Below are 15759 nucleotides of genomic sequence, written 5' to 3' on the forward strand. Positions count from 1 at the left end.
GGAAAGCATGTCGCCGCTGCAGTTGTCGCATCATTGCCGAAGCACCTTGCATTGCCGGAGTAGTGGATTGACATCGCATCAGACGCCGCCACATCACCGGGAAGCATGTCGCTGGGCCTGTCGTGACTCAGAAGAATCGTTAGTCGTCATGCGGATGCCGGGCGTACACGCATCGTATCGCATCAAGAAGAAGACGCCATCTTTGATTCATCGCACCGGATCTTCATCGCATCACGGCGTTGCGGGTCGAATCGCCACGAAAGTGCAATAAGAAACCGACGCATCACCTCCACTCACAGACAAGAACCGGCGCATCCCCAACGCATCAGTAGGGACCCAAGGCATCACCGTTCTTGCGTGTAAGTAACTGATGAATCACCTTCCCTACACCACTTTCGTTGTATAGCGCTACGCATCCTAAGGTACATTGAACTCAAAGTGTCACCAGTTTTTTAAAGTACAGTATTGTGGATTTTTGTCGTTTGTGGTCTTGTGATAAGCCTATATAAAAAATACTTATTTTTATACTGCAACATGTGTGGTGTCCATCTGTAGTGTCGTCACTGGGTTACTGTATGTGTTCACAAATGCTTTACACACTGCATCTGAGATAAGCCTGTGTGCTTGTGCCAATCTACCTAGGGGGTGAGCAGGGGATATTTTAGGAGTGTACCCCCTTACCCTGACTAGACACAAGGGTCCCTATATGGTCAAAGGTACCTAGCTCTGCCAACCAGAGACCCCCAGTTCTAAGAGTAAAAAAAATAAAAATGGATTTAACCCAGATCATTGTGACTGGGGGTGACTAGTTGTATTGTCCAGCATTCCGTCCATCAATTGTTTCTTTTGCATATGTCAATCTAAGTGGAAAGGTTATGCCCCGACATGGGTCCCGTGCTCACTACACCACCGACTTCAAGCTATACTGTCTGAAGAAGGGTGATGCCCTGAAACCGGTCCCAGGATGATTGTTCCCTGTCCAGGGAGGACTTGGCTTGGCAGGTCGGTCTGGACTGTTCCCACAAGGAACAGGGTCAAGACTGATATGCGTATGGCTGGGTCCAAACTGGGGTGGTGTGGTGAGCAGAAGAATGATGGATTTTACCCAGATCCTTGTGACTGGGGGTGTCTGATTGCATTGTCCAGCATTCCGTTCATTAATAGTTTCTTCTGCATATGTCCCCCTAAGTGGGTAGGGTATGCCCAGATGTGGGTCCCTTGCTCACTACTAACCCTGGGCATACGACTAAGCTAGGCTCACGTAGTTTGCGCTACTATGCACTACGCGAATTGCACGTAGCACAGTGCAAAAACGCATAGCGTAGCGGGCATTTTTTACTTGCTCGTGGTCCTCAACATCAAGTTGGCGACAGCTAGTGTGCAAAATGACATCCCGGGGAGACTTTTTCCTCGTCCTCGATCAGCAAAATCAAGATGCCGATGGCGAGCATGGAAAATAAACCTCCCGGCGAGATTCTCAACGTGGGGAGGTCAGGTTTCTCAATGCGAGTGGTCACGTATGCTCACGACCGCTCGTGATGAGAAACTGCCAGTCCGCGTTGATAAAAACGCAGCTCGAGTACAAATCTACTCGAGTGGCAGAAAACTACTGCTTGCACTGTGCAAGATGCCGTTTGCAATGATTGCTCAGTGCGGACAAGCATCCGGCACTCTGCAATCAGTGCAAACAGCATTCACTATGCAGCTCGCGTAGCTACGCGTAGATTGCGAAGTGCGAAGTGCACTTCGTGTAGCTACGCGTAGCTCTTCTACACAAACTACACCCAGGGTTACTTACTACACCACTGGATGCTTGTTTTGGTCCAAGGAGGACCTGGCTTGGCAGTTCAGGCTGGAGTTTTCCCAAAAGGAACAGGGTCAAGACTAATTTGCATATTGCTATGTCCACACTGGGGTGATGTGGTGAGCAAAAGAATGATGGATCTAACCCAGATCCGTGTGACTGGGGGTGAATGATTGTATTGTTCAACATTCCGTCCATCAATTGTTTCTTTTATATATGTTGCCCTAAGTGGGAAGGGTATGCCAAGATGTGGGTCGCGTGTTCACTACACCACTGGCTTTAAGCTAGCCTGGCTGAAGAAGGGTGATGCCCTGAAATCGGTCCCAGGATGCTTGTTTCTGGTCCAGGGAGGTCCTGGCTTGGCATTTCGAGCTGGACTGTTCTCACAAGGAACAGTGTCAGGACTGATTTGCATATGTCTGGGTCCAAACTGGGGTGGTGTGGTGGACAAAAGAATGATGGATTTGACCCAGATCCTTGTGACTGGGTTTGAATAATTGTATTGTCCAGCATTCCGTCCATCAATTGTTTCTTTTGCATATGTCGCCCTAAGTGGGAAAGGGATGCCCCGACGTGGGTCCCGTGCTCACTACACCACTGGCTTCAAGCTAGCCTGGCTGAAGAAGGGTGATGCCCTGAAACCAGTCCCAAGATGTTTGTCTCCAGTCCAGGGAGGACAGGGCTTGGCTTTTTGGGTTGATGGTTCCCACAAGGAAGAGGTTGAAGACTGATTTGCATGTGGCTGGGTTCCAAACTGGGGTGGAGTGGTGGGCAAAAGAATGATGGATTTAACCTAAATCCTTGTGACTGGGGGTGAATGATTGTATTGCCCAGTATTCCGTCCATCAATTGTTTCTTTTGCATATGTCGCTCTAAGTGGGAAGGGTATGCCCAGACGTTGGTCCGGTGCTCACTAAAGCACTAGCTTCAAGCTAGCCTGGCTGAAGAAGGGTGATTCCCTGAAAACGGTCCCAGGATGCTTGTTTTGGTCCAGGGAGAACCTGGCTTGGCAGTTCGGGTTGGACTGTTCCCACAAGGAACAGTGTCAGGACTGATTTGCATATGTCTGGGTCCAAACTGGGGGGTGTGGTGGGCAAAAGAATGATGGATTTGACCCAGACCCTTGTGACTGGGTTTGAATGATTGTATTGTCCAGCATTCCGTCCATCAATTGTGTCTTTTGCATATGTCGCCCTAAGTGGAAAGGGTATGCCCAGACGTGGGTCCCGTGTGCACTGCACCACTGGTTTTAAGCTAGCCTGGCTGAACAAGAGTGATGCCCTGAATCTGGTCTCAGGATGCTTGTTTCCGGTCCAGGGAGGACCTGGCTTGGCAGTTTGGGCTGGACTGTTCCCACAAGGAACAGGGTCAAGACTGATTTGCATATGGCTGGGTCCAACCCTGGTGGTGTGGTGAGCAAAATAGGGATGGATTTTACCCAGATGCGTTTGACTGGGGATGAATGATTGTATGGTCCAGTGTTCCGTTCATCAATTGTTTCTTTTGCATATGTTGCCCTAAGTGGGAAATGGATGCCCCGACGTGGGTCCCGTGCTCACTACACCACTGGCTTCAAGCTAGCCTGGCTGAAGAAGGGTGATGCCCTGAAACCAGTCCCAAGATGTTTGTCTCCAGTCCAGGGAGGACAGGGCTTGGCTTTTCGGGTTGTTGGTTCCCACAAGGAAGAGGTTGAAGACTGATTTGCATGTGGCTGGGTCCAAACTGGGGTGGAGTTGTGGGCATAAGAATGATGGATTTAACCTAAACCCTTGTGACTGGGGGTGAATGATTGTATTGCCCAGTATTCCGTCCATCAATTGTTTCTTTTGCATATGTCGCTCTAAGTGGGAAGGTTATGCCCAGACGTTGGTCTGGTGCCCACTAAAGCACTGGCTTCAAGCTAGCCTGGCTGAAGAAGGATGATGCCCTGAAACCGGACCCAGGATCCTTGTTTTGGTCCAGGGAGAACCTGGCTTGGCAGTTCGAGCTGGACTTTTCCCACAAGGAACAGGGTCAAGACTGATTTGCCTATGGCTGGGTCCAAACTGGGGTGGTGTGGTGAGCAAAAGAATGATGGATTCATCCAGGTCCTTGTGACTGGGTTTGAATTATTGTATTGTCCAGCATTCCATACATCCAATGTTTATTTTGCATATGTCGCACTAAGTGGGAAGGGTTTACTCAGACGTGGGTCCAGTGCTCACTGCTCCATTGGCTTCAAGCTAGCCTGGCTGAAGAAGGGTCATGCCCTGAAACTGTTCTCAGGATGCTTTTTTCCGGTCCAGGGAGGACCTAGTTTGGCAGTTTGGGCTGGACTGTTCTCACAAGGAACAGGTTCAAGACTTAATTGCATATGGCTAGGTCCAAACTGAGGTGGAGTTGTGGGCAAAAGAATGATGGATTTAACCTAATTCCTTGTGACTGGGGGTGAATGATTGTATTGCCCAGTATTCCGTCCATCAATTGTTTCTTTTGCATATGTCGCTCTAAGTGGGAAGGGTATGCCCAGCCGTTGGTCTGGTGCCCACTAAAGCACTGGCTGCAAGCTAGTCTGGCTGAAGAAGGGTGATGCCCTGAAACCGGACCCAGGATCCTTGTTTTGGTCCAGGGAGAACCTAGCTTGGCAGTTCGGGCTGGACTGTTCCCACAAGGAACAGGGTCAAGACTGATTTGCCTATGGCTGGGTCCAAACTGGGGTGGTGTGGTGAGCAAAAGAATGATGGATTTATCCAAGTCCTTGTGACTGGGTTTGAATTATTGTATTGTCCAGCATTCCATACATCCAATGTTTCTTTTGCATATGTCGCACTAAGTGGGAAGGGTTTTCTCAGATGTGGGTCCAGTGCTCACTGCTCCATTGGCTTTAAGGTAGCCTGGCTGAAGAAGGGTCATGCCCTGAAACTGTTCTCAGGATGCTTTTTTCCGGTCCAGGGAGGACCTAGCTTGGCAGTTTGGGCTGGACTGTTCTCACAAGGAACAGGTTCAAAACTTAATTGCATATGGCTAGGTCCAAAGTTGGGTGGTGTGGTGCGCACAAGAACGATGTATTTAACCAAGATCCTTGTGACTGGGGGTGTATGATTGTATTGTCCAGCATTCCGTGCATCAATTGTTTCTTTTGTATATTTCGTCCAAAGTGTGAAGGGTCCCGTGCTCACTACACCACTGGTTTCAAGCTAGCCTGGCTGAAGAAGGGTGATGCCCTGAAACCGGTGCCAGGATGCTTGTTTCCGGTCCAGGGAGAACCTGGCTTGGAAGTTCGGGCTGGACTGATCCCACAAGGAACAGAGTCAAGACTGATTTGCATATGGTTGGGTCCAAACCTGGTGATGTTGTGAGCGAAAGAATGATGGATTTAACCCAGATCCTTTTGACTGTGGGTGAATGATTGTATTGTCCAGCATTATGTCTATCAATTGTTTCTTTTGCATATGTCACCCTCAGTGGGAATGGGATGCCCAGATGTGGGTCCCGTGCTCACTACACCACCGGATACAAACTAGCCTGGCTGAAGAAGGGTGATGTCCAGAAAACGGTCCCAGGATTCTTGTTTCGGTCCAGGGAGGACCTGGCTTGGCAGTTCAGGCTGGACTTTTCCCACAAGGAACAGGGTCAAAACTGATTTGAATATGGCTAGGTCCAAACTGGGGTGGTGTGGGGAGCAAAATAATGATGGATTTAACCCAGATCCTTGTGACTGGGGGTGAATGATTGTATTGTCCACCATTCCATCCATCAATTGTTTCTTTTGTATATGTTGCCCTAAGTGGGAATGGGATGCCCAGATGTGGGTCCCGTGCTCACTACACCACTGGATACAAACTAGCCTGGCTGAAGAAGGGTGATGTCCTCAAAACGGTCCCAGGATTCTTGTTTCGGTCCAGGGAGGACCTGGCTTGGCAGTTCTGGCTGGACTTTTCCCACAAGGAACAGGGTCAAAACTGATTTGAATATGGCTAGGTCCAAACTGGGGTGGTGTGGGGAGCAAAATAATGATGGATTTAACCCAGATCCTTGTGACTGGGGGTGAATGATTGTATTGTCCACCATTCCATCCATCAATTGTTTCATTTGTATATGTTGCCCTAAGTAGGAATGGTATGCCCAGACGTGGCACCTGTGTTCACTACACCACTGGCTTCAAGCTAGCCTGGCTGAAGAAGGGTGATGCCCTGAAACCGGTGCCAGGATGCTTGTTTCTGGTCCAGGGAAGACCTGGCTTGGTAGATTGGGCTGGACTGTTCCCATAAGGAACTGGTTCAAGACTGATTTGATTGTGGCTGGGTCCAAACTAGGGTGGAGTGGTGGGCAAATGAATTATGGATTTAACCCAGATCCTTGTGACTGGGGGCGAATGATTGTACTGACAGTATTCCGTCCATCAATTGTTTCTTTTCCATATGTCGCCATGAGTGGGAAGGGTATGCCCAGACATTGGTCTGGTGCTCACTACACCACTGGCTTCAGGCTAGCCTGGCTGAAGAAGGGTGATGCCCTGAAACCGGTCCCAGGATACTTGTTTCGGTCCAGGGAGGACCTGACTTGGTAGTTCGGGCTGGACTTTTCCCACAAGGAACAGGGTCATGACTGAATTGCATATAGCTAGGTCCAAGGTGGGGTGGTGTGGTGAGCACAAGAACGATGTATTTAACTAGATCCTTATTACTGGGGGTGAATGATTGTATTGTCCAGCATTCCGTCCATCAATTGTTTCTTTTGCATAATTCACATAAGTGGGAAGGGTATGCCCAGATGTGGGTCCCGTGCTCACTACACCACTGGCTTTAATCTAACCTGGCTGAAGAAGAGTGATGCCCTGAATCCGGTTCTAAGATGCTTGGTTACGGTCCAGGGAGGACCTAGCTTGGCAGTTTGGGCTGGACTCTTCCCACAAGGTGCAGGGTCAAGACTGATTTTCATATGGCTGGGTCTAAACTGGGGTGGTGTGGTGACCAAATGAATGATGGATTTATACCAGATCCTTGTGACTGGGGGTGAATGATTGTATTGTCCAGCATTCCTTCCATAAATTGTTTCTTTTGCATTTGTCACCCTAAGTGCGAAGCGTTTGCCCAAACGTGGGTCCTATGCTCACTACACCACTGGCTTCAAGCTAGCCTGGCTGAAGAAGGGTGATATCCTGAAACCTGTCCCAGGATATTTGTTTCCGGTCCATGGCGAACCTGACTTGCCAGTTTGGGCTGGACTGTTCCCACAAGGAATATGATCAAGACTGATTTGCATATGGCTGGGTCCAAACCTGGTGGTGTGGTGAGCAAAAGAATTATGGATTTAACTCAGATCCTTGTGACTGGGGGTGAATTGTTGTATTGTCCAGCATTCCGTCCATCCATTGTTTCTTTTGCATATATAGCTCATAGTGTGAAGGGAATGCCCAGACATGGGTTCCGTGCTCAGTACACCACTGACTTCAAGCTAGCATGGCTGAAAAATGGTGATGCCCTGAAACCGGACCCAGGATGCTTGTTTCCGGTCAAGGGAGGACCTGGATTGACAGTTCGGGCTGGACTGTTCCCATAATGAACAGGGTCAAGACTGATATGCATATGGCTGGGTCCAAACTGGGGTGGTGTGGTGAGCAAAAGAATGATGATATCAACCCAGATCCTTTTGACTGTGGGTGAATGATTGTATTGTCCAGTATTCCATCCATCAATTGTTTCTTTTGCATATGTCACCCTAAGTGGGAAGGGTATGCCCAGACGTGGGTCCCGTGCTCACTACACCACTGGATACAAACTAGCCTGGCTGAAGAAGGGTGATGTCCTGAAAACGGTCCCAGGATTCTTGTTTCGGTCCAGGGAGGACCTGGCTTGGTAGTTCAGGCTAGACTTTTCCCACAAGGAACAGGGTCAAAACTGATTTGAATATGGCAAGGTCCAAACTGGGGTGGTGTGGGGAGCAAAATAATGATGGATTTAACCCAGATCCTTGTGACTGGGGGTGAATGATTGTATTGTCCACCATTCCATCCATCAATTGTTTCTTTTGTATATGTTGCCCTAAGTGGGAATGGTATGCCCAGACGTGGCACCTGTGTTCACTACACCACTGGCTTCAAGCTAGCCTGGCTGAAGAAGGGTGATGCCCTAAAACCGGTCCCAGGATGCTTGTTTCTGGTCCAGGGAAGACCTGGCTTGGTAGATTGGGCTGGACTGTTCCCACAAGGAACTGGTTCAAGACTGATTTGAATGTGGCTGGGTCCGAACTAGGGTGGAGTGGTGGGCAAATGAATGATGGATTTAACCCAGATCCTTGTGACTGGGGGTGAATGATTGTACTGACAGTATTCCGTCCATCAATTGTTTCTTTTGCATATGTCGCCATGAGTGGGAAGGGTATGTCCAGACATTGGTCTGGTGCTCACTATACCACTGGCTTCAGGCTAGCCTGGCTGAAGAAGGGTGATACCCTGAAACCGGTCCCAGGATACTTGTTTCGGTCCAGGGAGGACCTGACTTGGTAGTTCGGGCTGGACTTTTCCCACAAGGAACAGGGTCACGACTGAATTGCATATAGCTAGGTCCAAAGTGGGGTGGTGTGGTGAGCACAAGAACGATGTATTTAACTAGATCCTTATTACTGGAGTGAATGATTGTATTGTCCAGCATTCCGTCCATCAATTGTTTCTTTTGCATATTTCGCATAAGTGGGAAGGGTATGCCCAGATGTGGGTCCCGTGCTCACTACACCACTGGCTTCAATCTAACCTGGCTGAAGAAGAGTGATGCCCTGAATCCGGTTCCAAGATGCTTGGTTACGGTCCAGGGAGGACCTAGCTTGGCAGTTTGGGCTGGACTCTTCCCACAAGGTGCAGGGTCAAGACTGATTTTCATATTGCTGGGTCTAAACTGGGGTGGTGTGGTGACCAAATGAATGATGGATTTAACCCAGATCCTTGTGACTGGGGGTGAATGATTGTATTGTCCAGCATTCCTTCCATAAATTGTTTCTTTTGCATTTGTCACCCTAAGTGCAAAGCGTTTGCCCAAACGTGGGTCCTATGCTCACTACACCACTGGCTTCAAGTTAGCCTGGCTGAAGAAGGGTGATATCCTGAAACCTGTCCCAGGATATTTGTTTCCGGTCCATGGCGAACCTGACTTGCCAGTTCGGGCTGGACTGTTCCCACAAGGAATTTGATCAAGACTGATTTGCATATGGCTGGGTCCAAACCTGGTGGTGTGGTGAGCAAAAGAATTATGGATTTAACTCAGATCCTTGTGACTGGGGGTGAATTGTTGTATTGTCCAGCATTCCGTCCATCCATTGTTTCTTTTGCATATATAGCTCATAGTGTGAAGGGAATGCCCAGACATGGGTTCCGTGCTCAGTACACCACTGACTTCAAGCTAGTATGGCTGAAAAATGGTGATGCTCTGAAACCGGACCCAGGATGCTTGTTTCCGGTCAAGGGAGGACCTGGCTTGACAGTTCGGGCTGGACCGTTCCCATAATGAAAAGGGTCAAGACTGATATGCATATGGCTGGGTCCAAACTGGCGTGGTGTGGTGAGCAAAAGAATGATGATATCAACCCAGATCCTTTTGACTGTGAGTGAATGATTGTATTGTCCAGTATTCCGTCCATCAATTGTTTCTTTTGCATATGTCACCCTAAGTGGGAAGGGGATGCCCAGACGTGGGTCCCGTGCTCACTACACCACTGGATACAAACTAGCCTGGCTGAAGAAGGGTGATGTCCTGAAAACGGTCCCAGGATACTTGTTTCGGTCCAGGGAGGACCTGGCTTGGCAGTTCAAGCTGGACTTTTCCCACAAGGAACAGGGTCAAAACTGATTTGAATATGGCTAGGTCCAAACTGGGGTGGTGTGTGGAGCAAAATATTGATGGATTTAACCCAGATCCTTGTGACTGGGGGTGAATGATTGTATTGTCCACCATTCCATCCATCAATTGTTTCTTTTGTATATGTTGCCCTAAGTGGGAATGGTATGCCCAGATGTGGCACCTGTGTTCACTAAGCCTGGGCGAAGCACTACGCTACGCTTGCGTAGTTTACGAAGTTCGCGCTACTTCGCACTATGCGAACTGCACGTATCACAGTGCGAACACACGTAGCGTAGTGTTGCGTAGTGCTGCGGTCATTTTTTGCTTGCTCGCGGTCCTCAACGTCAAGTTGGCGACCGCGAGCAAGCAAAATGACATCCCGGCGAGACTTTTTCCTTGTTCGCCATCAGCAACTTCAAGTTGGCGATCGCGAGCATGGAAAATAAACCTCCCGGCGAGATTCCCAACGCGAGGAGGTCAGGTTTCTCATTGCGAGTGGTCGCGTATGCTCGCGACCGCTCGCGATGAGAAACTACCAGTTCGCGTTGAGAAAGCTGAAGCTCGAGTAAAAATCTACTCGAGCAGCAGAAAACTACAGCTCGCACTGTGCAAGATGCCATTTTCAATGATTGCACAGTGCCGGTTGCTTGTCCGCACTGTGCAATCATTGAAAACGACATCTGGCACAGTGCGAACAAGGTACTACGCAGATCGCGAAGTGCTACGCGTAGCTCGCGTAGTGCGAACTTCACTTTGCGTAGCTTCGCGAAGTGCTACTTCGCGAACTACGCCCAGGCCTAGTTCACTACACCACTGGCTTCAAGCTAGCCTTGCTGAAGAAGGGTGATGCCCTAAAACCGGTCCCAGGATGCTTGTTTCTGGTCCAGGGTAGACCTGGCTTGGTAGATTGGGCTGGACTGTTCCCACAAGGAACTGGTTCAAGACTGATTTGAATGTGGCTGGGTCCAAACTAGGGTGGAGTGGTGGGCAAATGAATGATGGATTTAACCCAGACCCTTGTGACTGGGGGCGAATGATTGTACTGACAGTATTCCGTCCATCAATTGTTTCTTTTGCATATGTCGCCATGAGTGGGAAGGGTATGCCCAGACATTGGTCTGGTGCTCAATACACCACTGGCTTCAGGCTAGCCTGGCTGAAGAAGGGTAATGCCCTGAAACCGGTCCCAGGATACTTGTTTCGGTCCAGGGAGGACCTGACTTGGTAGTTCGGGCTGGACTTTTCCCACAAGGAACAGGGTCATGACTGAATTGCATATAGCTAGGTCCAAGGTGGGGTGGTGTGGTGAGCACAAGAACGATGTATTTAACTAGATCCTTATTACTGGGGGTGAATGATTGTATTGTCCAGCATTCCGTCCATCAATTGTTTCTTTTGCATAATTCACATAAGTGGGAAGGGTATGCCCAGATGTGGGTCCCGTGCTCACTACACCACTGGCTTTAATCTAACCTGGCTGAAGAAGAGTGATGCCCTGAATCCGGTTCTAAGATGCTTGGTTACGGTCCAGGGAGGACCTAGCTTGGCAGTTTGGGCTGGACTCTTCCCACAAGGAGCAGGGTCAAGACTGATTTTCATATGGCTGGGTCTAAACTGGGGTGGTGTGGTGACCAAATGAATGATGGATTTATACCAGATCCTTGTGACTGGGGGTGAATGATTGTATTGTCCAGCATTCCTTCCATAAATTGTTTCTTTTGCATTTGTCACCCTAAGTGCGAAGCGTTTGCCCAAACGTGGGTCCTATGCTCACTACACCACTGGCTTCAAGCTAGCCTGGCTGAAGAAGGGTGATATCCTGAAACCTGTCCCAGGATATTTGTTTCCGGTCCATGGCGAACCTGACTTGCCAGTTTGGGCTGGACTGTTCCCACAAGGAATATGATCAAGACTGATTTGCATATGGCTGGGTCCAAACCTGGTGGTGTGGTGAGCAAAAGAATTATGGATTTAACTCAGATCCTTGTGACTGGGGGTGAATTGTTGTATTGTCCAGCATTCCATCCATCCATTGTTTCTTTTGCATATATAGCTCATAGTGTGAAGGGAATGCCCAGACATGGGTTCCGTGCTCAGTACACCACTGACTTCAAGCTAGCATGGCTGAAAAATGGTGATGCCCTGAAACCGGACCCAGGATGCTTGTTTCCGGTCAAGGGAGGACCTGGATTGACAGTTCGGGCTGGACTGTTCCCATAATGAACAGGGTCAAGACTGATATGCATATGGCTGGGTCCAAACTGGGGTGGTGTGGTGAGCAAAAGAATGATGATATCAACCCAGATCCTTTTGACTGTGGGTGAATGATTGTATTGTCCAGTATTCCATCCATCAATTGTTTCTTTTGCATATGTCACCCTAAGTGGGAAGGGTATGCCCAGACGTGGGTCCCGTGCTCACTACACCACTGGATACAAACTAGCCTGGCTGAAGAAGGGTGATGTCCTGAAAACGGTCCCAGGATTCTTGTTTCGGTCCAGGGAGGACCTGGCTTGGCAGTTCAGGCTGGACTTTTCCCACAAGGAACAGGGTCAAAACTGATTTGAATATGGCAAGGTCCAAACTGGGGTGGTGTGGGGAGCAAAATAATGATGGATTTAACCCAGATCCTTGTGACTGGGGGTGAATGATTGTATTGTCCACCATTCCATCCATCAATTGTTTCTTTTGTATATGTTGCCCTAAGTGGGAATGGTATGCCCAGACGTGGCACCTGTGTTCACTACACCACTGGCTTCAAGCTAGCCTGGCTGAAGAAGGGTGATGCCCTAAAACCGGTCCCAGGATGCTTGTTTCTGGTCCAGGGAAGACCTGGCTTGGTAGATTGGGCTGGACTGTTCCCACAAGGAACTGGTTCAAGACTGATTTGAATGTGGCTGGGTCCAAACTAGGGTGGAGTGGTGGGCAAATGAATGATGGATTTAACCCAGATCCTTGTGACTGGGGGTGAATGATTGTACTGACAGTATTCCGTCCATCAATTGTTTCTTTTGCATATGTCGCCATGAGTGGGAAGGGTATGTCCAGACATTGGTCTGGTGCTCACTATACCACTGGCTTCAGGCTAGCCTGGCTGAAGAAGGGTGATACCCTGAAACCGGTCCCAGGATACTTGTTTCGGTCCAGGGAGGACCTGACTTGGTAGTTCGGGCTGGACTTTTCCCACAAGGAACAGGGTCACGACTGAATTGCATATAGCTAGGTCCAAAGTGGGGTGGTGTGGTGAGCACAAGAACGATGTATTTAACTAGATCCTTATTACTGGAGTGAATGATTGTATTGTCCAGCATTCCGTCCATCAATTGTTTCTTTTGCATATTTCGCATAAGTGGGAAGGGTATGCCCAGATGTGGGTCCCGTGCTCACTACACCACTGGCTTCAATCTAACCTGGCTGAAGAAGAGTGATGCCCTGAATCCGGTTCCAAGATGCTTGGTTACGGTCCAGGGAGGACCTAGCTTGGCAGTTTGGGCTGGACTCTTCCCACAAGGTGCAGGGTCAAGACTGATTTTCATATTGCTGGGTCTAAACTGGGGTGGTGTGGTGACCAAATGAATGATGGATTTAACCCAGATCCTTGTGACTGGGGGTGAATGATTGTATTGTCCAGCATTCCTTCCATAAATTGTTTCTTTTGCATTTGTCACCCTAAGTGCAAAGCGTTTGCCCAAACGTGGGTCCTATGCTCACTACACCACTGGCTTCAAGTTAGCCTGGCTGAAGAAGGGTGATATCCTGAAACCTGTCCCAGGATATTTGTTTCCGGTCCATGGCGAACCTGACTTGCCAGTTCAGGCTGGACTGTTCCCACAAGGAATTTGATCAAGACTGATTTGCATATGGCTGGGTCCAAACCTGGTGGTGTGGTGAGCAAAAGAATTATGGATTTAACTCAGATCCTTGTGACTGGGGGTGAATTGGTGTATTGTCCAGCATTCCGTCCATCCATTGTTTCTTTTGCATATATAGCTCATAGTGTGAAGGGAATGCCCAGACATGGGTTCCGTGCTCAGTACACCACTGACTTCAAGCTAGTATGGCTGAAAAATGGTGATGCTCTGAAACCGGACCCAGGATGCTTGTTTCCGGTCAAGGGAGGACCTGGCTTGACAGTTCGGGCTGGACCGTTCCCATAATGAAAAGGGTCAAGACTGATATGCATATGGCTGGGTCCAAACTGGCGTGGTGTGGTGAGCAAAAGAATGATGATATCAACCCAGATCCTTTTGACTGTGAGTGAATGATTGTATTGTCCAGTATTCCGTCCATCAATTGTTTCTTTTGCATATGTCACCCTAAGTGGGAAGGGGATGCCCAGACGTGGGTCCCGTGCTCACTACACCACTGGATACAAACTAGCCTGGCTGAAGAAGGGTGATGTCCTGAAAACGGTCCCAGGATACTTGTTTCGGTCCAGGGAGGACCTGGCTTGGCAGTTCAAGCTGGACTTTTCCCACAAGGAACAGGGTCAAAACTGATTTGAATATGGCTAGGTCCAAACTGGGGTGGTGTGTGGAGCAAAATAATGATGGATTTAACCCAGATCCTTGTGACTGGGGGTGAATGATTGTATTGTCCACCATTCCATCCATCAATTGTTTCTTTTGTATATGTTGCCCTAAGTGGGAATGGTATGCCCAGATGTGGCACCTGTGTTCACTAAGCCTGGGCGAAGCACTACGCTACGCTTGCGTAGTTTACGAAGTTCGCGCTACTTCGCACTACGCGAACTGCACGTATCACAGTGCGAACACGCGTAGCGTAGTGTTGCGTAGTGCTGCGGTCATTTTTTGCTTGCTCGCGGTCCTCAACGTCAAGTTGGCGACCGCGAGCAAGCAAAATGACATCCCGGCGAGACTTTTTCCTTGTTCGCCATCAGCAACTTCAAGTTGGCGATCGCGAGCATGGAAAATAAACCTCCCGGCGAGATTCCCAACGCGAGGAGGTCAGGTTTCTCATTGCGAGTGGTCGCGTATGCTCGCGACCGCTCGCGATGAGAAACTACCAGTTCGCGTTGAGAAAGCTGAAGCTCGAGTAAAAATCTACTCGAGCAGCAGAAAACTACAGCTCGCACTGTGCAAGATGCCATTTTCAATGATTGCACAGTGCCGGTTGCTTGTCCGCACTGTGCAATCATTGAAAACGACATCTGGCACAGTGCGAACAAGGTACTACGCAGATCGCGAAGTGCTACGCGTAGCTCGCGTAGTGCGAACTTCACTTTGCGTAGCTTCGCGAAGTGCTACTTCGCGAACTACGCCCAGGCCTAGTTCACTACACCACTGGCTTCAAGCTAGCCTTGCTGAAGAAGGGTGATGCCCTAAAACCGGTCCCAGGATGCTTGTTTCTGGTCCAGGGTAGACCTGGCTTGGTAGATTGGGCTGGACTGTTCCCACAAGGAACTGGTTCAAGACTGATTTGAATGTGGCTGGGTCCAAACTAGGGTGGAGTGGTGGGCAAATGAATGATGGATTTAACCCAGACCCTTGTGACTGGGGGCGAATGATTGTACTGACAGTATTCCGTCCATCAATTGTTTCTTTTGCATATGTCGCCATGAGTGGGAAGGGTATGCCCAGACATTGGTCTGGTGCTCACTACACCACTGGCTTCAGGCTAGCCTGGCTGAAGAAGGGTGATGCCCTGAAACCGGTCCCAGGATACTTGTTTCGGTCCAGGGAGGACCTGACTTGGTAGTTCGGGCTGGACTTTTCCCACAAGGAACAGGGTCATGACTGAATTGCATATAGCTAGGTCCAAGGTGGGGTGGTGTGGTGAGCACAAGAACGATGTATTTAACTAGATCCTTATTACTGGGGGTGAATGATTGTATTGTCCAGCATTCCGTCCATCAATTGTTTCTTTTGCATAATTCACATAAGTGGGAAGGGTATGCCCAGATGTGGGTCCCGTGCTCACTACACCACTGGCTTTAATCTAACCTGGCTGAAGAAGAGTGATGCCCTGAATCCGGTTCTAAGATGCTTGGTTACGGTCCAGGGAGGACCTAGCTTGGCAGTTTGGGCTGGACTCTTCCCACAAGGAGCAGGGTCAAGGCTGATTTTCATATGGCTGGGTCTAAACTGAGGTGGTGTGGTGACCAAATGAATGATGGATTTATAC

This window comes from Triturus cristatus, chromosome 8, assembly GCF_964204655.1.
Source record: "Triturus cristatus chromosome 8, aTriCri1.1, whole genome shotgun sequence".
In the NCBI taxonomy this organism is placed as follows: domain Eukaryota; kingdom Metazoa; phylum Chordata; class Amphibia; order Caudata; family Salamandridae; genus Triturus; species Triturus cristatus.